Below are 25882 nucleotides of genomic sequence, written 5' to 3'. Positions count from 1 at the left end.
TAAACGAATTAGTTCCTGACTGGGTCTGCAAGCTCTCCGGAAATAAGTGCAGGACCTCGGAGCTTTCCCCAAGTTTGTGTCTTTCTAACACAAACTCCAAACTCAGAAAATCTCAGCTATGTTCTCCACCATAACATTACCCAGAATCCCTTGATGCCTTTGAGATAAAAGGCAAGGTTTTGAGTATATCAGGGAGGCCGTTTGCGATCTAGAACACTTCAAGACTCGCTTCCATAGCTTTTCAAAGGAATCCAGAGTTCGGTTCCCACACTCTTTCACATCTGGTACTTATACCACACGGTTCTCACTGCCCGAAGTAGATGCCAGTCCTACCTTCATTCATTTTCAGACGTCTTGGTTGATGGTTCATCTGACTCTGAAACCTTTGTGACGAAGCAGAATATAAAGCTTCTTTTATCATTCCAAACTCTTCCCAGAAATGTCTAGCTCCTTATGAAAAGACCTATCATTCTGGTTTGCAGGAGACAGAGCGGTTCCCCAGAACTCAGAATTTCAGTGCTACAATAGGGAGAATTCCCAATAACCTGCTCACCTCCATCAGCACACCCTGTGCCTCTTCTCTAAGTCTCTTGTGCTTTTTTTATTTTCATCATTCTGAATTCCATCCTGCACTGCACATACTCAGATTCCCCGTTAGAGCATAAACTCTGAAGACAGTGGCCTTGCTTCATTTAGTTTTGTAGCCCCAGGCAGGGTTTCTAAGATACTTATTTTGTTTCGTTATTTTTTGTTTGGTTTGGTTTTTTAAATATCAATGTTCAGGTCTCCAGCCCCCAGAGATTCTTATTTAATTGATCCAAGGTGAGGCCCGGGCATGGGTTATTTTTTGAAGCTTAACCAAGTGATTCTAATGTGCAGTCAAGGTTGTGAACACCTGCTCGAGGGTAATGATTCTCAGCTGGGAGTAGTGTGAGCATCAGATCCACACACATCACCCTAGGCCCAACTACCCACAGATTCTAATTTAATTCATCTGGAATGGGGTCTGGGCAGCTGTATCATTAAGCATCGGGTGAGTCTAATTCATAGCTATAGTTAACCACAGCTTAAATTTATGTGTAGAAAAACCTAACTGAATTCCAAGGTATTCGCTGCCATTAACTCTTGACAGCACTGGCAATGTGAATGCACACTGAACAGGAAAAAAATGTGATACTGAAATGAATCGATATGCTTAACATAGAGCTGATGCTGTTGCAGAAGTGAGATATCCCTCAAACACTCTGTCTGTTTGCCCCTCCACATCAACATTAGCAAAGAATACCCTGGCTGCTTTTAGATGTCCACTGTGCCTCAAGCCATCTCAGAGCCCTGTGCCAATTCTCTGTCTCTTTCTTATATCTACGGCTTCCTTTCTGCTTCCTGGCCAGAATGGAATGGTTGGTACAGTAGAGCTAGGCCATCTTCCCACTCTTGCCCAATCTCCTCTCACTAATCTATGATCAGTGTACACTATAGATTTAGGGCTTCATCCTCCTTAAATGCTTTAGCTGACTCCCCAGCTTTTTGTTTGGCCTAAAAGGACTCACTAAGAGATTTTCAAACACTTTAATTCTTCTCTCAGGCCACTGAAAGTTGCATATTCTTCTTCTCTCCTCCATTGACCACTTCTGCTTCTTCTCCCTCCATCATCGCACTCCCTTTCTTGTTTTACCATAACAGTTGTGTAATGAAATCATCCTTTTCCTTTGTCCCTGATTGTGTGTGCCACTCCCATCTATAGAATGTAAAATTCAGAAGAAAACAAAGTGCATATTGCTTCTTGCTTTAACACCAGCACCTTTAATAGTACCTAGCTGCCAATACTTAGAAAAATAAAATTATTTTTAATAATGTTCACACATGTGTGTGCATGTGTCTGTGTGTGTGTGTATGTGTGTGTGTGTGTGTATGCTTATTCAAAGCATGACTATCATTCTTCCAATCTCTTCTCATGAGTTTTACCTAACACTTTGCTTAGTATTGCTCTAACTAGAAAGTCTAACACCAGCTATTTCCTTCTTATTGCAAAAAAAGTTTCAGAAGACAAAATAAAGATGCTGAACCCAAGAGTTATTAACAGGTACTGTGTTCATAAGACAATAGTTTTGAGAAAACAGAGTGAATCTAATTACTTTAGTTCATGTGAAATTTTTATCATCTATTTTTTCTTGATGTCCAATGCAGTGTAGAAGAGAAAGGGCTATGCTATTGAGAGAAAAGCTAAACTGTCTATCCATCAGGAAAGAAGCATAAAGGCTATTAAGAGAAATGTCCACTGGGTTCATTTAAGGCAAGGCAAATAGTCCTTCATACCTCAGTAGCCCCTACATAATAGTGCAGTTCAATAATTGATATCCACAGTGATGGTCTTGTATTATTAAGGAAAAATTCTTCTCTAGACTCTCTGGTCAAGTATGTTCTACTCCTGTTAGAAACATTTCCATTTGCAATATTTAAATCACCTTTGAGGAGAACTAAATGAGATATGCTTTAGACATTTAGAACATCTTATTAGAAACATTTACCCTATAACTATTCCAAAGGAATTAACTGTACGTGCTTGCCAACATATTTCTGCTAATGACTGGGGTATTCTTTAACTGAAAGGGGGGCTGTTCCATCTCTGTCCTTAGAATCCCCACTACGCATCTTAGTTCAGGTGGCTCCATGCAAAAGGTCCCCAGAACTTTTGTAGCCAGAGAAGCCGTCTGACTCCAATAACCCTCGTTTTCCACTGGGAAGAGAATGCCCCATCATTGCCCTCTTGGATACCCTTTAAGCTTGTGCTCTTGCCAGATAAGCTAAAGGGATAGCAATTCTCAAAGTCACTGGCATTTATTGAAAGCCAAAGAAATTAGTGAGCTCTGACATTTATAGGTCTTAAACATTAAAGAAGTTAAAAGTAGTTGGAGCAAGGTTCAAGTCTTAAATGTAATGCCATACGACTTGCTGCTAATTCACTAATAATTACTCTGTTTATTATTTCAACAGCTAGATTTACAGTTCCACTCCAGCCCTAACTTTAACAACATGAGCTCTCACCTTCGAAACTTTTCAATTTCACAGTGACCTGAATCGCCTCTGATGGGGCATTCCTTAATGGTCTACAATAACGAGTCCTTATTGTATGTCAGAGTTTGTTATGATTACCTTACCTATGTTAATTCACTTACACTCCCATTAAACCAACAAGGTAGAAAGTGAGATGAAATTCATTTTACAGGGAAAATACAAAGCACTTTAGTACTTTAGTCAAAGATACAGAGTTAGTCATCAGGGTAGGCATGGTGGATAACCAGAGCCTGTACCATCAACTAGCTGCTCAACAACATGGTCTTCTGATTTTAAAAGTTTCAGCTGAAGCAAAGACTATGCTAATTGTGTGTCACCAAGCTTCCTCTTGACTTTTTTCCTTTTTTCACTATTCTAGAACCTATGCCCCTTACTGACCATAGCATTCTGTCGATGAATAGCATTGACTCTCAAGTCTGGGTAAAGCAGCGATATAGAAGGGGCTCAGTGCCACTGTGGTATTTGAAGAGCCCAGGTGGTCTGCTCAACAAAGACTCTCAATAAAGATCTTATTGCAAATACAGTCAAAGCTACTGGTTATTATGAGTGTTGAGACATTTTTCATTTTACTTTCCTTGAATATACTTGGTCTTGATTTTAATTAATATTTAATTAATAGTATTAACTTATTTCTTAATTTCTTTCTTTTACACTATAGATAACTAAGTTGGTATAGCATGATATATATAAAAAATATATATATACATACATATGTATATCATATTTTCTGTTATTCATGTGTACGATCTAGATGTGTGTTCATTAACCAACACAGTTATTCCTTTACCCCATCTGCAAAAAGCTGCAAAAAATAATGTTGGAAAAGATGTAGCTGAGAAAGAAGTTGGGCTTAGCTTAGCTGGATGGATCAAAGTAAATCAAACCTGTCAAGCAAGCTGGAATCTAAACAGCATAACGCCTCTGATGAAGCCTGCAGGTTCTTGCCCTGAAAGAAGCCATTTTTCAGACGGGTCTGAGCCTGGACTCTGATGCTGTAGCAGATAGGCACAGCCTCTTTTCACTTCTGAGAGAGAAGCAAGGCTCAGTGGGTACGGGTGAATGAGAAAACTCTTTTGGCTTTTCAGTGAATACAGAATAAATGTCACTTTCTTTGGAAATGACCTTTCTGCTATTCTCATCTTTGTATATAAAGTGGCTGTGTGAGAGAATCCAGGCCTAGGAATTTCATTTCTGAAGCTCCAGCAGATTCATCCCTTAGACATTTTCAAGATGGATGGGCTGAAAAGTATCAGCAACAGAGATGAGAGTTGATTTCTTCAGTGATCTGGAAAGAGTCAACACCATTAGGTTCTCGTCCAGTGCAATTCAGTGAAGGCTGGGGAGCGTTATCAGATGAGTGGTTGGATATAGATGTTAGTGTAATTCTTAAGAGAGAGATTGTGGGGAACTGAGTTCTCCTAGGAACATTGATCAAAAATACCCGTCCTGTCCATAAAAGTTAGTGGTTCAAATGAACATGAAATGTTGGGGATGGGTGTCTCCATGCTGATGTTGATTAAAACAATTGTCTATACTGTTAAGAGAAAGAAAAACAAAAACAAAAAAAACCAAAAAACAAAAAACACCCAGAGCTGACACACCAGTCTTAAATGGCACGCTTTTTGTAAGAGGGGAATAGTGAAGCTGCTACAAGCTAAGAATTGTTGCAAATGGGTTGCTTGCTTCCTAGACTAATAAAGCAATGCCAAAAGCAATCAAGCTCCTAAAAAATCTCAGCTGTCCTGCAAATGGATGATCATTATTATAGTAAATCACCGTGCACCTAAGAACAAATGCAGTTTGCAGTTCAATGTAATTCAGTGGCTGGGCTTCATCACCACCTCTCCATTGCACTGTCATCTGTCACAGGAGAGCACCAGGTAATTTCACTTTGAAGACCTAACAGTGGTCTAATTAAACAACAACTGTAATTTCTTCCCTCTCCTGCTCCCTACCCTCCATGGCTAGCCACCCTCATCAGAGAATGATTACCGGATTTGAATGTCAGTTTGGGAGAGATATTCTTCCAGAATTCTGACCAGAAGTCCCACATTCTTTCTATTAGGTGTTTCATGAAAATGCTTTCTCATTTGGATGTAGAAAAACAAAACAAAATGTGGCCCATATGTAGTGGACTCTAAACTTACTGAAAGCAGTGACTGAATCTTGTTCGCCAAAGTGAAATCTTGTAGTCCCAGCCTGATGCCCAGGACACAACAGTAAAATTATTGAGTACAGAGAGGAATCAATGTCATTAATCTAAAATCCATTAAGACAGACATAGTGTTAACTCTACAGATCTTGAGCTTGGGTTTTGGGTCATACATTTTCTATGATGAAAGTCCAGTTACTATTTATTTATTTATCTATTTATGACTAATACATTGACAGTTTACAAGCATGGATTGGGAAGGATAAACTATGTTGCATTGCACTACTTTAAATGCAGTATTGATATACAAATAATTATTATGCTAATTTCACAGCATCTTGATCTACTCATTAGCACAGATACAAAGAATCAGCATGGTGTAGTGGAAAAGCATTAAAAGGGTAATTAGGAGCCCTGGGCTCTGATCCCAGATCCACCACTCATTAGCAATGTCACCTTGGCCAAGTCATGTAACCCCTCTGAGCTTGCTTCTTCACCTGTAAAGTGAAGAAATTGAACTAGGGGCCCAGAGTGCCCAGTAACATCCTTTGACTCTATGATCTTGGCCAACAACTGAGTGCCAGTCACGCTCTCATCACCCTCTCTTTGTTCATTTCAACAGTTCTCTCTCCAAACACACAACTGGGTTTTGCCACCTGCTACCTTCCTGGGTAGGAAATGCCATCTTCCCTCCCCTCATTGACTGTACATGCCTGACAGTAACAAACTCCTCAGTTCTTTTTGGGAGACTACTTGTTTTTCTTCCTGAAATATTATCCCCCCTCCTCCAAAAGTCCTCCAGCCCCTCCTTGTTCTTTTTTACCTGTTCTTCTGTATATCTTGCCCTATTAGGAGTAACTGTGTTAATCAATGTCTACTACAAATAGAAGCTTCTCTGATGATGCTTGAAATAGAGTCAGTGTACCACTATGCCCATTTAGCTGAATAACAGTAGTTTCTCTACTAGTACCTAGGACCTTTCTTACCAGAGATATGGTGTCCAGCAATGGTTTTCATCTTATGAGGTAGGACTTAAATCCAGTCTGAAGTGATTGGGTCCTTCCATGATCTTCCTATTACTACCGCACCAATAGCCATGCCTTGGCAGGCTAGACGTTATTTTAGTTCACAGAGTTCACAGCATAGAATGAATGATGATTGCCTTTCTCCTCCAGTAGCATGCATAGCATTTTCTAGCGCTATGGAAGTAAGTAAATAGGGATGAAGCTTTCAGGTAATGCTCAACCTTAAATGAGACAGCTATATCACCTTCTTTCCTCCCAAGACTCAGCCATAATTGCAAGATAGGTAAGAGAAAGACTGTTAGAGACAGAGGTGGTAGATAAATACAGTGAAACAGTATTCTCCAGACACGAATGGGCAGCTGCACATTAAAGCATACAGCAGTTGTGACAGCATGCACAAGCTCCACACAAGCTCAATCCAAAGCAAATCTCAGCATGGAGGTAGACATGAAGTTCCACTCATACCCAAGGAGCTATTGGCAAGTGTGAACTGCTTTGTTGGGGAGAGACAGTATTCTTTAAGAATGTTGTCCTGTCAAGTTGTGATCCAGGGGAAGGTCACCTGTCCAAGACTGTGTTGACAGCACAAATTAGACTTCATAGATGAAAAAAACATAGAGGATCCAAGATGGAATGTATCGGAAGAGGTAGATCTTCAAGAAGTTGGGAGATTTGTTGGGAGTTGTATTTATGATAAAATACACTGTATGGAACTATCAAAAAACTACAAAATAATAATCTTTGAGAAATACATAATTTATACAATAAAATATGGTGGTATATAGCCAACACCTGGTTCTACCCTCCAACTTCCTCTGTATTCTCTACATCACTTCACTTTTTTTACTGTATATCTTGATTACTAACTCACTAAGTCCAATTTGTGCTTCTAATACATGCTGGTTGTGGGTTCTTAATAATGCATGAATGGGAGGCCCTAATACATGTATGAGTTAGGGCCACCACATAGAACAAGGGAGATCTATCCATGATCACATCCTTAACAAGAATGATTTCCACCTCTAAACACAGCCATTAATTGCCAATGGCTCCATAATAAAGATGGGGACTGGAGGTCCTGTTTTCCATCTATGAAGACATCTTGACTGGCTCACTTGACTGTAGGTCTCGTGTGTGTAGCAGCAGCTATTGTGAGTTCATCAACACAATAGCCAGGCGATACTCTGAAGACAGTATTTAACCACACTACTCCCATCTTTCAGCTTTTAAATTATTCAGTCTCTTCTATCCAGTTCCCTGAGCCAGGATCAGGTACTGTAGATATATTCATAAAGAAAGATGTCCTATTTAAGAATATCTTATTTAATAATATCTGAACACTCACTCTCTTCTTAACAGTTCAGCCAGTCATGTGTCTCTTCATTGACTGCAGCTTGCCTCAAAATGAAGCAGCTTTAAGCAAGACCAAGTATGGTACTGGTCCAAAGATCGCTCCCACCCTGGGTCAGCAACAACTACTGAAACTACTCCAACCCATGTCTTCTTTGACTTCGCAACTAAAGTTCTACAATAATCTTCACCCTCTCCTTCCTAGTGTGCATTATAATTTAATATGTCATTGGGCATTGCTACCACAAGATTGTTTCTTTATGTATAGGGACACTATATGCTTTTTCTTACTGTTGGCACCTCTTTTGTTATGAACCTCACAGGTACATGCACAGTAACCAGTAGTGGAATAAACATCTGAGAGAAATTCATCAGAACACACAATACCAATGTCATTAATTCATATCAACGAATCAATCAAATAAAAGAAATCAGGGCTCAGCCATGTTTACCAGACTTTCATATATAAAGCTTAAAGTATAAGTTCTATTTGTTTGAAATCCTACCTTATTTCTTACTTTGGAGTATTTACACATAATTTTAACTAAAATTATTATGTTCTAGCACTAATCAATTGAATTGACATAAATTGTAAGCAAAATTTATGAAATGATGTATTTTTAGGAAGTCATTTGAGTCCAAAGGTCCTGTGGGTACTTCCAAAATGGATTTGAAACTAAATATTTTTCTATAAGTGCTATTATTACATTATTTGAATATGTACAGAATTATCTTTAGATTTTCCTGTCATTGTGCTTGTTTGTGTGTGTGAATGAACTTTTACTAAACTCACTTAATGTTAGGTTGCTCTCTGTAGTTTTATCCAGTGTTTCCTGTGCTTTGTAAGCCTGTTATGTTCTCAAGCAGTTCCCCTCAGTCATTTTCTCTGATTTTTAAACCTTTCCAGTGGTAATGATTTTCTATTATGAAGCACCGAAATTTCACATTTGCTGAAGTTCTCTATATGAATATATTTCATGCTATTAACTCTCGTCTCAAATCATATGCAACTAAGCACAGGTGCCCCTGTCATCTTTGTCTTCTACCACTTTCTGTTTCCAGAGGAAAGAAGATTGTGACTTACTGTAAGGATATCACTGAAAAAAATATTACCTATGTCTCCTTGGCTGATTGTTGTTGACATGAAAGATGACATTAAGTGACATGTAACAGTCAGGTCTTCTGAGTCACAATTTAGACTTTCAATGGAGAAAAATGATGCATTAGATGACAATATTGTTATCAGAAGTGTGGCTAAAGGGGTCGAGACAATAAATCTATTCTCTTGGTTTTGCTCATGATTCCTGGCTATGGATCTGAAATATACCTTTGTTCATTTTCTTATACAATAGCATCCCACCTAGCATCATTAGAAAATCAGTTATTTGTATAAATATCCAAGAAAGTAAGCCATTCCCTTAATTTTTTTTTTTTTAAGATTTTGGTAACATGGTTTTCATATTCAAAATCTCTCAACTTGAATTTTTAGACTGGTGATTGCCAAGTTAAGTTTCTGGGATAGCAGAATCGGGGCTACAGCCGTTCTAGAAAGATGTATTCACCTTAAAAAAAAAACCCATGAACTTCATAGTTTGGTACACTAATATCTTTTTATGCATCACTCTCCTCCAAGATTTCAGTACCTCATTAGTAAACATATTAATGTGCAAGTTCCTAAAGAGCATACCTATCCTTTGGCTTTTCTGTGAAAAATAAACAGTCCCAAAAATATGCACTAGGTTCTCTGTGGGTGGTTTTTCTGCTCTGGATCTCATGACATATGCATTCATTAGATATTCAACTGGGATTGGCTGACCCATCATGGTCCCACCTGCTCATGCGACTGACCTGTTTTGAAAGTCTCCAACAGGAATTGGTAAGAGAGGGGGGGGGTCCTTGAAATGTACTAAGATTTTATTTAAAACTACATTCAGAGTCTTTCCATGTCCCCTGTTGAACAGGACTGAGTAGTTCTGACAGCTCTTATAGCTCTCAAAAAACTGCACTATTGAATCTCATCTTTTACTAGAATATTCTTTTTGTCTTTAAGATGTCTTCAACAAGGGAACAATTGTTCTGTTTTATATCCAGCAAAGAAAGACAAAGCTTCTGCATGTACCACATTATGAAAGCAAATAGCCTTGGATTCAAGGATTTAGGCTGCGTCCACTCCTCAGTGAGAGAACTAGTATCAATGTATTGCAAAGTAATATGAACTCAAGGGAATCAAGAATACATCACTATTTTTGTATCTATTAAGACATGTTTAATGGTATAATTAAACTTTCAATTTCTTTATGTGGCAAAACAAAGTTTTAAACTAGCAGATCATATGGAGTTTTTAGTCTAGGGTCTCTCTCTGTGTCTCAAGGCTTTACTCTAAACAGAAAAATGTGAGGATTCCAACTGAAAGTCCAGATAAATAGCAGGAATTCCACCATGACAGTTTTCTCATGTTTGAGTGAAGGAAACGAAGGATCAGTGTATTTTCAAGTTCTGCCTTCATTTCCAGCATCCAGCTATGATGATGATGCTGTAGAATGGAAAAGGAGGAGAGGGAACACTTGGGGAAGAGAAAGAAACACTGTGTTGTGAGCTTCTCTTCCGAGAACAATGAATAACAGTTCCTGGGAACTGGTTAACTTCTGAGTCATTATGGGGTTGATCTTTGAGTTGCCTTCAATCAAGGCAGCTAGCTTCCTCTCAGCATGATTATCATGTTGATTATCAGCAGTCCATCTCATGGTGATTATCTCATTTGGAATGATGTGACTTTGTTTTGTTTCAAGGCTCTATTAAACTAGCTCATGTGGAAAGTTATCCATCCGATGTGCCACTCAGACACAGAGAGCACTTAGAAAATTTTAGGAATAGGAACTTAGAACAGGTTCTCTTTTATTCCTGAATAATAAGACAGAAAAAAGGTATAAAACTATAACATGAGTCAGCTCATTTTATGCTGAGAGATATGTGAGGAGTTAGTCACTTACCACCATGCTTGCCATCCTCATTTTGACCATTGTGGTTCAAAAACTATTTTTTAATTATTAGGATATTTCTTTGGATTAGAGCATGCAAAACCCTTTGGTAAAAATAAAATATCTTCTTTCTTATCTTCTTTTTTTATCCAACTTTTATTAGGTATTTACTTCATTTATATTTCAAATGCTATCCTGAAAGTCCCCTATACCCTCCCTGCCTCCTGCTCCCTAACCCACCCACTCCCACTTCTTGGCCCTGGTGTTCCCCTGTACTGGGGCATATAAAGTTTGCAAGATAGGGGGCCTTTCTTCCCAATGACGGCCAACTAGGCCATCTTCTGCTACATATGCACTAGAGACAGGAGCTCTAGGGGTACTGGTTAGTTCATATTGTTGTTCCACCTATAGGCTTGCAGACCCCTTCAGCTCCTTGGGTACTTTCTCTAGTTCCTCCATTGGGGGCCCTGTGTTCCATTCCATAGCTGACTGTGAGCATCCACTTCTGTGTTTGCCAGCACTGGCATAGCCTCACAAGGGACAGCTATTTCAGGGTCCTTTCAGCAAAATCTTGTTGGCATATGCAATAGTGTCTCTGTTTGGTGGCTGATTATGGGATGGATCCCTGGGTGGGGCAGTCTCTAGATGGTCCATCCTTTTGTCTCAGCTCCAAACTTTGTCTCTGTAAGTCCTTCCATGGGTATTTTGTTCCCAATTCTAAGAAATGGCAAAGTGTCCACACTTTGGTCTTCATTCTTCTTGAGTTTCATGTGTTTTGCAAATTGTATCTTGGGTATTCTAAGTTTCTGGGCTATTATCCACTTATCAGTGAGTGCATATCATGTGAGTTCTTTTGTGATTGGGTTACCTCACTCAGCATGATACTCTCCAGATCCATCCATTTGCCTAGGAATTTCATAAATTCATTGTTTTTAATAGCTGAGTGAGTAGTACTCCATTGTTTAAATGTACCATATTTTCTGTATCCATTCCTCTTAAAAGTTTAGTATAAGTGCTTTGTGAGTGTTGTGGTTTTGGAATTCACGTTTGACAACTTTTTCAAATTTTCTGGGACAGTTGTAGATTAAATTGGAGGCTTACTTTACAAGAATATGTTGCTTGCAGTAATAATACCACCAAGCCCTGAATGGACCATTAGATGTGTTTATAGGTCAAACATGCAAAAAAACACCTTTTCCTCAGTTTTGTTGCTTTGTGCTTAGACTGCTTCTTGTAGATTCTCCTTTTAGTTGTTAAGAATCTTTCTGGTTTTTTTGTTTGGTTTGGTTTTGTGCAAAATTAACCTGCAGAACCAAACCCTGTCAATGTTGAGGGGGAAAAGGACATTTAAGAACCATTCAAATCAAATTTATGTTTTAGTCATCTGATTTCCCTCAAATGGAGAAATTAATACATATATATATATATATCAAGAGAAGAGCCCACTTCTCAGTGGTTCATAATTCTCTTTAAGTGAGGATTCAAGAAAAACATTCTTCCAGGGCTAGAAGAAGAAGAGAGAAGAGAAAAGGGTCTCTGCACACATGGAAAAGCAGCAGGGGAGAGGCAGTGCAGGGAAGGGGTGAAATAGGGAGAGTGGACAGAAATAGTCTCCAGCTGCATTTGAAACCAGGAGCCTCCACTGAAGAATAAATGTGTAGTGGCTTTGGGCACAGTGACACCATTTTCAGCACTCAGAGACGTCCATGTCTGCACTCAGCAAAGGAGGACTCTCCCGCCAGTCACATAATGGTTGTGTGGGGAAAATAGATATTCAAGGGAAGAGAACAGGTTGGGGGAGGGGTGAGGGGAAGAGACAGTGCAATCGTCTCTATGATGCTTCCAAACAAACATCTATATACAACTCTGTTTTCAAAACTTCCCTATTGTAAAGGCTTTTAAATTTGGACCCTGTTAGATGTTCTTTCTCCCAGCAGTCACCATTATTCCTGTGATAATTGTTGACATGTAAAAGCAAAAGAACTGGGTGGGAGACTGAATTATGTGACAGCTCAAATTTGTTTTGTAGAAGGATGTTTTTATCCAGATTTATTTTGGACATAAAATCCCTTCTTTCTTTTCCATTCTGAAGGACAGGATTTGATCGCTTCTAAGGGCTATATCTCCTTTTGGTTGCAGGATTCTGGCTTGAGTTGAAATCTCAGTTTGGTCACTTCCTTATTTGTGATCATGGCAACCGAAACTGCTTTCTCTGTAGAATGTTTTGCTTTCAAAAATATTATTGTTATTTGCCTATTTCCTGGTAATATATCCTTATTTGTTAGAATGATACCTGGTATAGGATATAAATAAATAACCATGGATGGCTAGACTTGATAGATACTGCTAATGGGCTCTGCATTTCATGGTGTTAGGTAGTAAAGGAAAAAAAAATCCCTAGAAGGTAATAGGGATAATGATATTGGAGTTTTGTGGTGAACTAGCCAAGCCATTGTAGCTAGGAAACTGAAAAGAAATAAGGAAAGAAAAAAAGAAAGAAAGAAAGAAAGAAAGAAAGAAAGCAAGCTGAATTGAATGAAAACGTTGGAAAGTGGCATAGAATACAGGATTGAGAGTCCTGAAGCTCTGCATATGGAGTCCTGGAATGGGGTTTAGGCTCATGTGTGTGTGTGTGTGTGTGTGTGTGTGTGTGTATGTTCATCCATGCATGCCTTTGTGCATATGTACCATGTGCAATCACCTGCCAGTGGTGGCTATAAAAAAGTATGTGATCTTCTGGAGTTGAAAGTAGATGTAGAAGGTAGTCCCTGGTTCTTCCTCCCAGCCCCATGTTCCCTGAAATAAGACTCAGACTCAAAATATATTTCCAAATATCTTGGCCATATAGCTAGGCTCTTCTCTGATAGAATCATAACTTAAGATAGCCCATTTATTTTAATCTACATTCTGCCACATGGCTAGTTACCTGTGCTTAGGTGCATGTATCTGTTTCTTCATATTTTTCTGGGCAAATCCCCTGCCTGGCTCTCTTCCAGATCATTTCTGATTCCTGGATGTTCCACCTCTTATTTTCTGCCTAAACCATAGGCCATGGGCTTTTAAACTAACAGGTAATGCATCCATACAATACACAAGAGTTAGGAGTTACTATGAACTGTCCAACACGGGTGCTGGGAGCTGAACTTGGGACCTCTGAAAGAAAGAACAGTGTGTAATCCTAAGAACTGAGCCATTTTCCCAACCTCCTAGATATGTTTTAAATGAATACAGTAAATATCTGAATTACATTTTATACTTTCCTACTACTAAGAATATTTTGTGCTTCTCTCTCCTCTCTCTCCTCTCCCTCCCTCCCCTCTTGTTTTTTGTTGTTGGTTGTTTTGTTTTTGTTTGTTTGTTTTTGTTTTTTCGAGACAGGGTTTCTCTGTATAGCCCTGGCTGTCCTGGAACTCACTCTGTAGACCAGGCTAGCATCGAACACAGAAATCCACCTGCCTCTGCCTCCCAAGTGCTGGGATTAAAGGCGTGTGCCACCACGACCTGGCTCTTGATTCTCTTTTTTAATCATTCCTATTAACATCTTTTTTACAATACACCTTTGTTAAGATGAGATATTAGTCCCTATAATTCTGGCAGAAAAATGTTTTAAAGCGTGAGTATATAATTTGGGTGTTGAATATCCCCTGAAAGACTTGGTACTATTAGGAGTTGGGCACGATAGGAAGTTTAGGATGCTAAGTCTATGGCCTCAAAAAAGTAGGTCTCCAGATCCTTCTCATTACTCTCTTGATTGCTTCCAGTTTTGCTAACCACACATTTCTGTAATGACATGCAGCCTACTCCAGACCCAAAGCAAGAGTGCCAAAACATGGATTAGATCCTTGAAAACTGTGAGCTGAACTAAGTCTTTCCTTTCTATAAGTTGATTGTCTCTCGTATTTGGTAAAGTAATAAAATGCTTTCATGTCATTGGCACGGAATTAACCTCAACTGTTTTTGATATTATCAGAAAATATTTTATTCTAAACCTCTTCAAAAAGACCTGGGCATAGAAGCACCTTTTGTATGATTTAGATATGTGTAATAGAAACCATTTTAAAGGTACATGTTAAATTGGGTTTCTCAAGGATGTGAGCTTCGAAATACTTCACTTAGTCTAGTTTGAGTAATTGCTTGCACTTGGAAGCAATAAGACTGTGTAATTTTCACAAAAAGCTCTTATTTCTGGATAGTATGTAAACATTGTAATTTTTCACTAAGTCAGTCCTCCCTCCAAACAGTGGTGATCAGTCCTATATAACTGTAGAACACTGTGAAGAAGAACTTAAGACAGGAACTGCTGTATAAGACCCAGCATTTTTTGTTTGTTGGTTTTGGTTTTGGTTTTGGTTTTGGTTTTGGTTTTGGGTGGTTGTGTTTTTTCTTTTTGTTTTTCTTTTCTTTTAAACTGTGTATAATCATTTTTCTTTTTCTCTTCAAAGTAAATTTTCTGGCTCAACTTTGGGAAGTGCCCTCCAGTTTTCTCCCACTCTTTGAAAAGTAACCGAGAATACAATTTTCCCTTTCTGGACTCATTAGGAGGAGTCTGTTTCTTCTGACCCCAAAAGGAAACACTTTGTACCAACCAACTGGGTCTGTGCCATTTGCTTCAGAGGTTTGGCTGAAATTCTGTTAACTGCATGGAATGTGTATAGGTGTGGCTTTTGCTGCCATTTACTCAAAGTGACCCTCTCCCTCTGAAACTACTCACTTCCCATTTAGAGAGTGTGAATCTGTTCAGCAACACCTGCTAACTGCTGAAACAGGAAAAGGGCCTCCTGAGGGGATAATCCCACACTGTATCTGATCTAATGTGGCAGCCAGAAAGAAGACTTGCCATGGGGTTAGAAGCGTTGCTATTCCTGAACTGTCAGGAACCACCACAAAAGACCCTGCAAACCTTGGTGATGGAATAATATGGAGGTTGACATGAGGCTGGAAATGTGGCTGTTGAACCCTTTTGATGGCAGTCTGGGAGCTATCACTTCCCCTCAGAAATGTGAACTGCAGAAGAAACTTGCCTCATTTAAAACATCCCCTAGAGAAAGAAACTACAGAGTAGACTTGGGAAAGTCTTACTGAGTCATTCTTTGCTAAGGCAGTGATGCTGTGACATGTTTGCAGGAATAGCATCTTTTGCTGCCCATTTTGACAGTGGGCTCTAATCTTTGGATCCCTGTTCTCAAAGTAATTTTCCAGGTGGGTAACAGTAAAGCCAGATTATTTGTAAAGAATAAAGCAAAGCATATATATAGGGTCCCCAGAATCCCTGACACAACCCACTGCTACGGGAATCAGTGGCTTAATGTCCCAGAGGCAGTATTCAGACCTTGAGTCAGAATGGCTTCATAAAAGATATTTTATTCTCTGGGTAGAGATCTCAGAATCTCACGCAATTCAAAAATAAAAGTCTGGATAAACGATTCCAACCTGACGTAGTTTTCAAGTGGTTAAAAACAGTGGGGCTTCCAACCTCTGCCAACAAATACCCAAGATATGAAAGAACTAGCCACAGTCCATCACATTTGTCAGAGAGAGTTCTCAATAGTTAAGGTCAGTACAACAGACCAGGGCATTAAGAGTGCCAAAGTGGTTAACACAAGTGCAAGGAAGGATCAATCCCTAATCAAAGTCACATTTGAATACTCCATCTGAAGAACTATATAGAACTTGGTTCTGGGTTTAATTTGACATATGACTTGAGACTTCAAATCCAATCATTATGAGACTCTCTTGAACATTCCTAAGCACAAGGATGAAAAACTCTGATAAGGGTTGGAAAAATTAAAACTCAACATCAACACAATGCTGGCTTCTTAGAATTACTACAACTCATATGGCCAGTGAGAATGTAAGCTATATAATATGCAAAGATAAGTGTGTGCCAATTGACAAGTTCATTTAAAATGAAAACATAGATTGTCAAATTCAGAGAGAAGTTCAAACCAAACACTCTGAACACAAGCAACTGTGGAGAAAAGAGAAAGAGTAAAGGCCTTTGATATTTAACAAATATGGATAAAACTGTAGACAGTATACCATTGCCTAAGCACAAGACGATGTCACTAAGGTAAAGGATGAAGAAACAGCCATGTAAGATAAATGTATAAGGAAGAGAAAATATGTGAGAGAATATGAGGCTTATAGTATCTTAGCATAGACGTCATAGTTTTGTCAATAAGGCAAGTAGAATGAACACTTTGGAAAACAGTATATGGAACCCTTAAAGGTGTTATGCTCTCAGATGTCAAAGGGCAGCTGGGAGCCACCATCAGAACACTTCATTGTAAACTTTTATGTCCCTAGGACATACCATGTTTTTGTACTGGTAGAACTGACTACTGCATCAATGACCATGCCACCCAAAGTAATTTATAGATTCAATCCAATGCCACGAAAAGCTACACTAAATTCTTCATAAAAACAGAAAAAGAATCATTCTAATCTTAATATGAAGGTACAAAAACCACTATGTTGTTAAAGCAACCCTGAGCAAAAGGAACAACGCTGGAGTGATTTCTGGGATTTAAACCTACATTACAGAGCTATAGTAATAAAATCAGCATGATACTGATAGAAAACAGACACAGACACATGAAGCCATGAAACAAAATAGAAAACCCAACCAATTATGAATGTGCGTAATTATAGTCGTCTCATATTATTTGACAATGTTGCCGAAAAGAACTGGAGAAAAGACAGAATCTTTGTTAAATGGTATTGAACAAACTAAATGTCCACATGTAGGAGAATGATGGTAGATATGTATCTCTTGCCCTGCACAAAAGCCAAATTCTCAGTGTGGAACCTGGAATGCCAAAACTGCTAGAAGCCATTCCTACATATAAATGCCTAGGAAAGAACATACTGACCAGGACTCAATTTGCTTTACAATCAGGCAAACAATTGACAGGTAGAACCTCATAAAACTAAAAAGCTGAGGAACAATCAATCCATGAAAGAATAAGCCCTCAGAATGTGACAGAATCTTTTCCAGTTATGCATCCAATAGAGGTTCTGTGTCTAAAATATAAAAATAACTAAAAAAAAATTTCAGTAAGTGGATCAGGCTATGAATCTGAACAGAGCGTTCTCAGAAAGAAGAAATAAAAATAGCAAAGAAATATCTTTAGGAGTGCACACCATCCCTAACAATTAATGAAATCCATATCTGAACAAACTTGAGGTTTCATCTCACCGCAGTCAGAATGGAACAAGTGCTGTGGAGGATGTGGGCAAAGCAGAACCCCCAGTCATTGATGGCAGTATTAGAAGTTGGTCCAGCCACACTGTAAATCAGTGTGTAAACTCCCTAAAAGTTCTGCACCAGGTCACCTGTCTATATAATTTCTCAGCGTAAGTCAAAAGCCTCAACATCCTATTCTTCAAATACTCTTGGCCATGTTTGTCACTTTTCTGTACACAATAGCTAAGAAATGGGCACAATTCTAGTTCCCTTTAATTAATGAATAAGAAAATGCATTATATGTGCATGTAAAGCACCATTCCATCCTAAAATATATATGTTGAAAAAACTGATTACTTCAAATTAAGTAAAATGCAACTGGCTTTTTTGGGGGGTCAATACTGACTACTATAAAACAACATGTTAATACCATTAATATTGGAGAAGTAGTTCCAATCTAGATTACTTTGTGCAGTGAAATTATCTATAAAACATAGAATTGTTTTCATTGACTCCAAAATGCTTCATACATATAATTTCTTTAAAGCAATGTGAGGATTCATTGAAGCCACATCAGAAAAATTCCTTAGACTTACTAAAACTTGAAAATGAACTGGAAGTGAAAAGAATTTGATTTGAAGCTACTATTCTCTTTCTCTGAGTGCCCCAGTCATCGATCAGTAACTTCTAAGCATTTGACACCACTCCAAATGCCTGCATTCAAAATAATTCATTTATAGGTATGGAATGAAGTCTAGATACCCATCTCCCACATTAATTAAACTTTATTAGTCTTTGGGTTCTATTTTAAGGAATTCAGATTCCAGTACAGACATGTGATTTTCCTCCTGATCACAATATATGCAGATACAATGTGTTTGTGAAACAATTGAATGATCGAGAATCATGTTGTTTCTGTGGTCTCCTGCATAGTTGCTTTTTGGTGAAGGTTGTTTGTCAGCCCTACATAAAAATCCACCAATGCCTCTTGTTCTTGTTCTAGTCCAAACTGAAATGTTCCAGAAATAATGAAGGAAAATGTCAAGATGCTGGCATATCACCCCATGTCATAATAAAATCAAAGCCCATTGAATGAGGTAAAGACAGGGAAATACAAAGTGGGTGTGATTTCATCATTTCTGCCTCAATCAAGTTCATAGTCTGGGAGTCGTGGAGGACACAATCCATCTCAAGGAGTGTGAACAAAATACAGCATTTTGCTCCCAATCCCAACATCCAAAGTAGCATTTTAGTCAGTTCTAGTCAGAGCCTAAGAGGAAAACAGCCCCCCCCCTTTTGTAAACAGGTGACTTGGGATGAGTCCCCCCCAAAAAGGAACTTGAGATGTAATGAATTGAAGATAGTTGGATGGCAAAAGATCACAGCATGCCCTGTCAAGGAATGAGAGGGTAACAAAAGAGGATAGGCAGCCAATGAGGGAGCATTAACAAGTAGGCTGCACTGTGAGATCCTATTCTCAGAGTTATGTCAGACCTCTAGGAGAAAGCTGAGCATGCCCCTTAGAATTACATAGAGAGACTAGACTGCTGGGTGAATCCTATCCCATCAATAAATGGAAAACACATACACCTTTCTACTGAGAATAAGAGGGTAAGTGTTTTTAGGTATCTAATATCAGGTGCTTCTAGAAAATATCAATGAAGGAATAGGGTGTAAATGTTTATTTACATTTGCTTTGAAAATAAGATCTGGTGATCAAAGTATGACATCATGAAGGTGGGTTTAAGAAAACTCAAATTTAGTTGTTTAGCCACAAGCAGAGACCTATCCTTGAGCTACCAGAAAACTGCTCAGGAAAAAATGTTTTATATTCTCAGGAGGATGTGTATGGAATAGGCATGTTGTAACTCCAGGACAATGCCATAGGATAAAATGGACCATGGTGAAAAGAATGGTGATGGGTGGATGCATGGAAGAGAATACCAAGGAAACATAAGAGGATAAAAGATGGAATGAGATGCAGAGTCATGGTAAAGTGAGGAAATGGAACAATTTATTGACTACAAAATGCCACCAGTTACATGGGAGAAAAAAATAAAATCAAAGAGGATTTCTATGGCAAATGCCAAGTAGATAAAAATTAGAAGGGACAAGGATAAGGAAGAGAGAAAGTGACTCCAGTATTGCAATAAAGAGATTTCAACATCACCCTTTCCAATCTTGTTTGTCAGTGGGATTCCAACTAGCTTACACTAGTATTATATAACAAGATAAACAAATAATTAACAAATAACAACTGCAGCAAATAAATAGTTGCTAAAACACATATCATGTGCCATTGCATTTGAGGGATTTGATATGTTAATTGAGTTCTGGAGCATTTAGCATATGAACTGGACATAGAAGGCCAACAAAGGGTAAGTAAGAAACACAGCAGCTTAAGAACATTACAGGGCTAGGACACAAATGTCATCAAAGTAAGTGACTTGTGTCACTTCCATACATTTGTTTGTTTATTGGAATGCGGGCACATATCTTGGTGTGTGTGGAGGTCAGAGGACAACTTGTAGGAGTTGGTTCTCTCCATCCATGGTGTCATGGTGTGGATTCTGGGGACCTGCTTAGATAGCCAGGCTTGGTGGCAACTTATAATTTAATTTCTTCTACTATCATCTGAATATATATATATATATATATATATATATATATATATATATATATATGTCAGCATAGGATAACTGCAAATTATCATTATTACTAAGAAAAACTGAAATATTTGGTAAAGAATTAATAATCAAGACTTAAGAATTTTTTTCACTTTCTCAGACATGAGGGCTGGGTAAGATGTGCTTAATATGTCTCCCATGAAGCATATTCTGTGAGCATGAACTGTCTTAAATGCCACAGACTCTGGGAGTGGTCTAATTAAAGCCATAGCAAAGGTTGTGGGTTGTTACCTCAAGTTTCTACTTCACTTAAAGTATGAATTACATAAGACTATCAAAAAAAAAAAAAAAAAAAAAAGAAGCATCTTTTGGTTTGGTAGCTTGGGAAAGTCTCCAGCTACCATTCAGCAGAACACACACTGGGCACTCAATCACACAACAGCAAGAAAATAATAAATTCTGCCAATGTCTATATTTTTCTATTGCTGTGAAGAGACACCATGACCAAAGCAACTCATAAAAAGTAAAAATAAACATTTAATTAAGGATGGCAGAAGGCAGAGAGACACAGGACTGAAAGCTTACATCCGGATAGGCAGAGAGAGAGAGAGAGAGAGAGAGAGAGAGAGAGAGAGAGAGAGAGAGAGAGAGAGAGAGAGAGAGAATATTGGAATATTGTGTGGGCTTTTGTAACATTAAAGCACCCCACACAAAACTTCCTCCAGCAAAGCCAAACCTACTCAAAGTATTCTAATCCATAAACAGTTCACTTCTTTATAACTAAGCTCTTGAATATAGGAGTCTTTGGGAGCCATTCACATTTAAACCATCACAGACAGCACCTAAATGAGTTTAGAAGCAGATTTGTCCCAGAATAAACATGTCAATAAGAATGTGGCCTGCTCAGCCCTTGGACTAAAGCCTTAGAGGCCACAATACAGGAACTAGTAAAATTGAGTGCAGACACCTGACAAACGAAAACTGCAATATAATAAGAGTATACTGTTAAATGCAACATCCCTTCATGAAAAAGTATTAGAGAGAGCAGAAATTTAAGGCCCATGCTTAAACATAGTAAAAGCAATATACAGTAAACCAACAGCCAATATCAAATTAAATAGAGAGATGCTTGAAGCAATCCTACTAAAAACAGGAACAAAACAAGGATGCCCACTCTCCCCATATCTATTCTTCAATATAGTACTCGATGTTCTAGCTAGAGCAATAAAATAACAAGAGGAGATCAAGGGGATACAACTTGGCAAAGAAGAACCAAGGTGTCACTATTTGCAGATGATGTGGTAATATGCATAAGCGACTTCAAAAGTTCTACCAGAGAACTTCAACAGCTGATAAACAACTTCAGCAAAGCAGCTGGATGCAAAATTAACTCAAACAAATCAGTAGCCTTCCTTTATACAAATGAAAAACATAAACGGACTGAGAAATAAAATAGGGAAATACCCATCAGAATAATCACAAGTAATATAAAATATCTTGGGGGTAATTATAACCAAACAAATGAATGATCTGTATGACAAGAACTTCAAATATCTCAAGAAAGAAATCAAAGAAGACCTCAGAAAATGGAGAGATCTCCCATGCTCATGGATTGGTAGGATTAACATAGTAAATATGGCCATCCTACCAAAAGCAATCTACAGTTTCAATGAGGTCCCCATCAAAATTCCAACACAATGCTTCAAAGACATGGGAAGAGCAATTCTTATTTTCATATGGAAAACAAAACAAACAACAACAACAACAAAAAAAACCAAAACTCTAGGGAGCAAAACCAGTTCTTAACAATAGAAGAACTTCTGGGGAAACCACCATCTCAGACCTCAAGCTTTACTACAGAGCAATAGTGATAAAACATGCATGGTATTGGTACAGAGACAGACAGGTAAATCAATAGAATAGAACTGAAGACCCAGAAACAAATCCACACACTTTTGGACACTTGATCTTTGACAAAAAAGCCAAAACTATACAGTGGGGAAAAAAAAGAAAGAAACAAAGAAAGAATCTTCAATAAATGGTGCTGATCTAACTGGCAGTCAATATATAGAAAAATGAAAATAAATCTACAGTTGTCAACTTTTACAAAGCTCAAGTCCAACTGGATCAAGGATATCCACATAAAACCAGATACACTGAATCTAATAGAAGAGAAGGTGGGAAAGAACCTTGAACTCATTGGCATGGTGGGGAAGGGGGGGGGTGATTTCCTAAACAGAATTCCAATGACTCAGGCTCTAAGATCAAGACTTGTTAAATGGAACGTCATGAAACTGAAAAGCTTCTGCAGGACAGAGAACATAGTCAATAGGACAAATCAGCAATTGTATAGATGGAGAAAAAAAAAACTTCACTAACCTCATATCCGATAGGGAACTAATAGTCAAAATATATAACTCAAAATAACCTCCAAAACACCAAACAATCCAATCAAAATTGGGGTATAGAGCTAAACAGAGAATCCACTACAGAGGAATTTCGAATGATCAAGGAGCACTAAAAAAGAAATGTTCAGATTTCTTAGTGAAAAGGTAAATGCAAATCAAAATGACCCGAGATTCCACCTTACACCATTCAGAATGGCTAAGATCAAAACCTCAGGTGACAGCATAGTTGGTGAGTGAGGATGTGGAGAAAGAAGAACACTCCTCCATTGCTGGTGGGATTGCAAACTCGTACAACCACTGTGGATATCCATCTGGAGGTTCTTCAGAAAATTGGAAATAGATCTACATAAAGACCCAGGTATACCATCCTTGGGCATATGCCCAAAAGATGCCCCACCATGCCACAAGATTAAAGGCTGTATTATGTTCATAATGGCCTTTTCCGTGATAGCCAGAAGGTGGAAACACCCTAGATGTCGCACAACAGAAGAATGGATGCAGAAAATATGGTTCATTTACACAATGGAATACTACTCAGCTATTAAGAACAAGGACATCATGAGTTTTGCAAGCAAATGGATGGAACTCGAAAATATCATCCTGAGTTAGGTAACTCAGACCCAAAAAGACATGCATGGTTTTATGTACTCACTAATAAGTGGATATTAGCCAAATAAGTACAGAATATTCCATAGAACTCAAGCAGGTTAACAAGCTGAAGGGCCCTAGTAAGGGTGCTTCAATCCCACTGGGAAGGAAGAAGCAACCACGGGAGGTAGAGGGTGGGAAAAACTTGGTTAGGAGAGAGGATGGGGAGGGGGAAAGGGGAACATAATCAGGTATTAGAGGGCAGGAGAGAAGCTCTGTGGGCCAGCACAATGAATGGAAATATGCAACCTTTGAGGATGGGGTACCTGCTAGATAGTACTAGAGACCTGGGAGGTAAGAGACTCTCATGACTCAAAGGGAAGGACTTTAGATGAAATGCCCAACAGTGGGGAGAGGGAACTCATAGAGTCCACCTCCAGTAGAAAGGCAAGGCATCAAAAAACCCAGACCCAGAATTCTTCCTGTTTAAAAGAATTATAGGGACAAAAATGGAGAAGAGACTGAGAAAAAGGTAGGCCAGTGACCAGTCCAACTTGTGATCCATCTCTCAAGGGGTGGCTCCAAGGTCTGACACTATTACTGATGCTATGGTGTCCTTATATACAGGAGCCTGACATGACAGTCCTCTAAGAGGCAACAAGCAGCTGACTGAGAACAGATGCAGCCACTTACACCCAACCATTAGACTGAAGTCAGGGACCTCTGTGGTTGAATTAGGGAAAGGATGGAAGAAGCTGAGGAGGAGGGCAACCCCATAGGGAGACCAGGAATCTCAACTAACTCAGACCGCAGAGATCTCTCAGACACTGAGCCACCAACTGGGCAGCATACACTAGCTCATCCGAGGCCCCTGACAACATATACAGCAGAGGACTGCCTGGTCTGGCCTCAGGTAGAAGATGTGCCTAATCACTGAGAGACTTGAGGCCCCAGAGAGTTGGAAGCCTGGCCAGGTGCCAGGGCATCCTCTTGAAGACAGGAAAAATTAAATTTTAAAAAGTGTACTGCATTAGTTTGCAAACTTAAATTTGTTACACAGCAATAGAAGGTAATATAGAGTTGAATAAGCTTGTCAACTTCCTGGCAAGACAATGAAACAGATATGTTTACTCTGGCAAAAGTTTTATATTCTGGCAAAATTTTGGTATTGCAACTGCAGAAAGTAATGTCTGATACTAACAAACCAGGGAACAAAAGCAACCTGCTTAGAAAAGGAATCTGTGTTTCACAAAATTAACCCTAGATTTCTTATATAAAATAAAGGTAGGGCATTAACAACTTTATACATATTGAGAGATCTTGGAGGTCTTATTTGCCATATCTTATTCATGTTTTTGTTTATTTTTGAGATTGCAATTTAATCACATCATTTCCCCATCCTTTTCCTCCCTCTAAATCCTTCCTCTCTCCTTCAAGTTCATGGCACTTTTTGACTAATTGTTATTGCATATGTAAATATATATAAATACATACATTCCCTAAATATAACAGTTCATTATGCTATCTGTATGTATGTTTTCAGGGATCACTGCCATTGGTCAACCAATTGATAAGCATTCCTCTGTTGTACATAGTTTTTATGTAGGGTGGAGGCTGCTCAGGCTTTGCCCCATACAGTTTTTTTGTAATCCTTGGTGTCATCCTTGTTTAGCTCATGTGTGGGCAATCATGTTGGCAAGACTTTAATGCTTATACCTTCTGATTTTCCTAGGAGACACAATCTCACAGAAAATTCCCTAGTCCTCTAGTAAAATGAAATGCATTCTCAGGAACACAATAGTGAAAAAAAAGCATCTCTCTCCCTTTCTCTCTCTCTCTCTCCCTTTCTCTCACTCTGTGTTTATATGTGTGTGTGTGTGTGTGTGTGTGTGTGTGTGTGTGCGTTTTAGAATACTGTCGTCTAGACATGTACATATCTAACTGCATGGATACATAAAATAGATATGCATACTTTAACAGCTACATATGTGTATATGTATGCCTGTATGTGTTAGCAACCAACTAAAAGTTGAACAAATTTATTCCTTAATAATAAGTACATTTTAGTATAAAAACCTGTGGTTTCTTTTCACAGTATCCACTAATCAAGGAGGACTCATATCTCAGAGTCTTAAGGAAGAACATCAATTTATATGATAAATTTGATGGAATTAGTCCCAGTAATGAGTCTGCAGGGATAACTAAACACTGATGGTATTTCACAGTATCATGTAGGAAAAGTCTAAATGAAAAAGAATTTCATTGAGTCATTCGTTTTAATCATAAGAATAACCTGTAATGAAGAAGATAAAGTTCACTTTTTTAAATTGTCATTTTTAATCTGGTGTCAGATTAAAAAGTACAGATAAATGCTAGTACAGCCTCCCCAAACCAAATAAATATGGCTTGTCAAGGACGAAAGTTTTGTGAGCAGCAGGGTAAAGGTAGCTGAAATAAAGTGCAGTCAAATTAGAGAGTGTTTGGTAACTAAAC

The sequence above is a fragment of the Mus musculus genome, chromosome 5, assembly GCF_000001635.26.
Source record: "Mus musculus strain C57BL/6J chromosome 5, GRCm38.p6 C57BL/6J".
NCBI classification, from domain to species: domain Eukaryota; kingdom Metazoa; phylum Chordata; class Mammalia; order Rodentia; family Muridae; genus Mus; species Mus musculus.
This window is presented reverse-complemented; position numbering follows the sequence as displayed.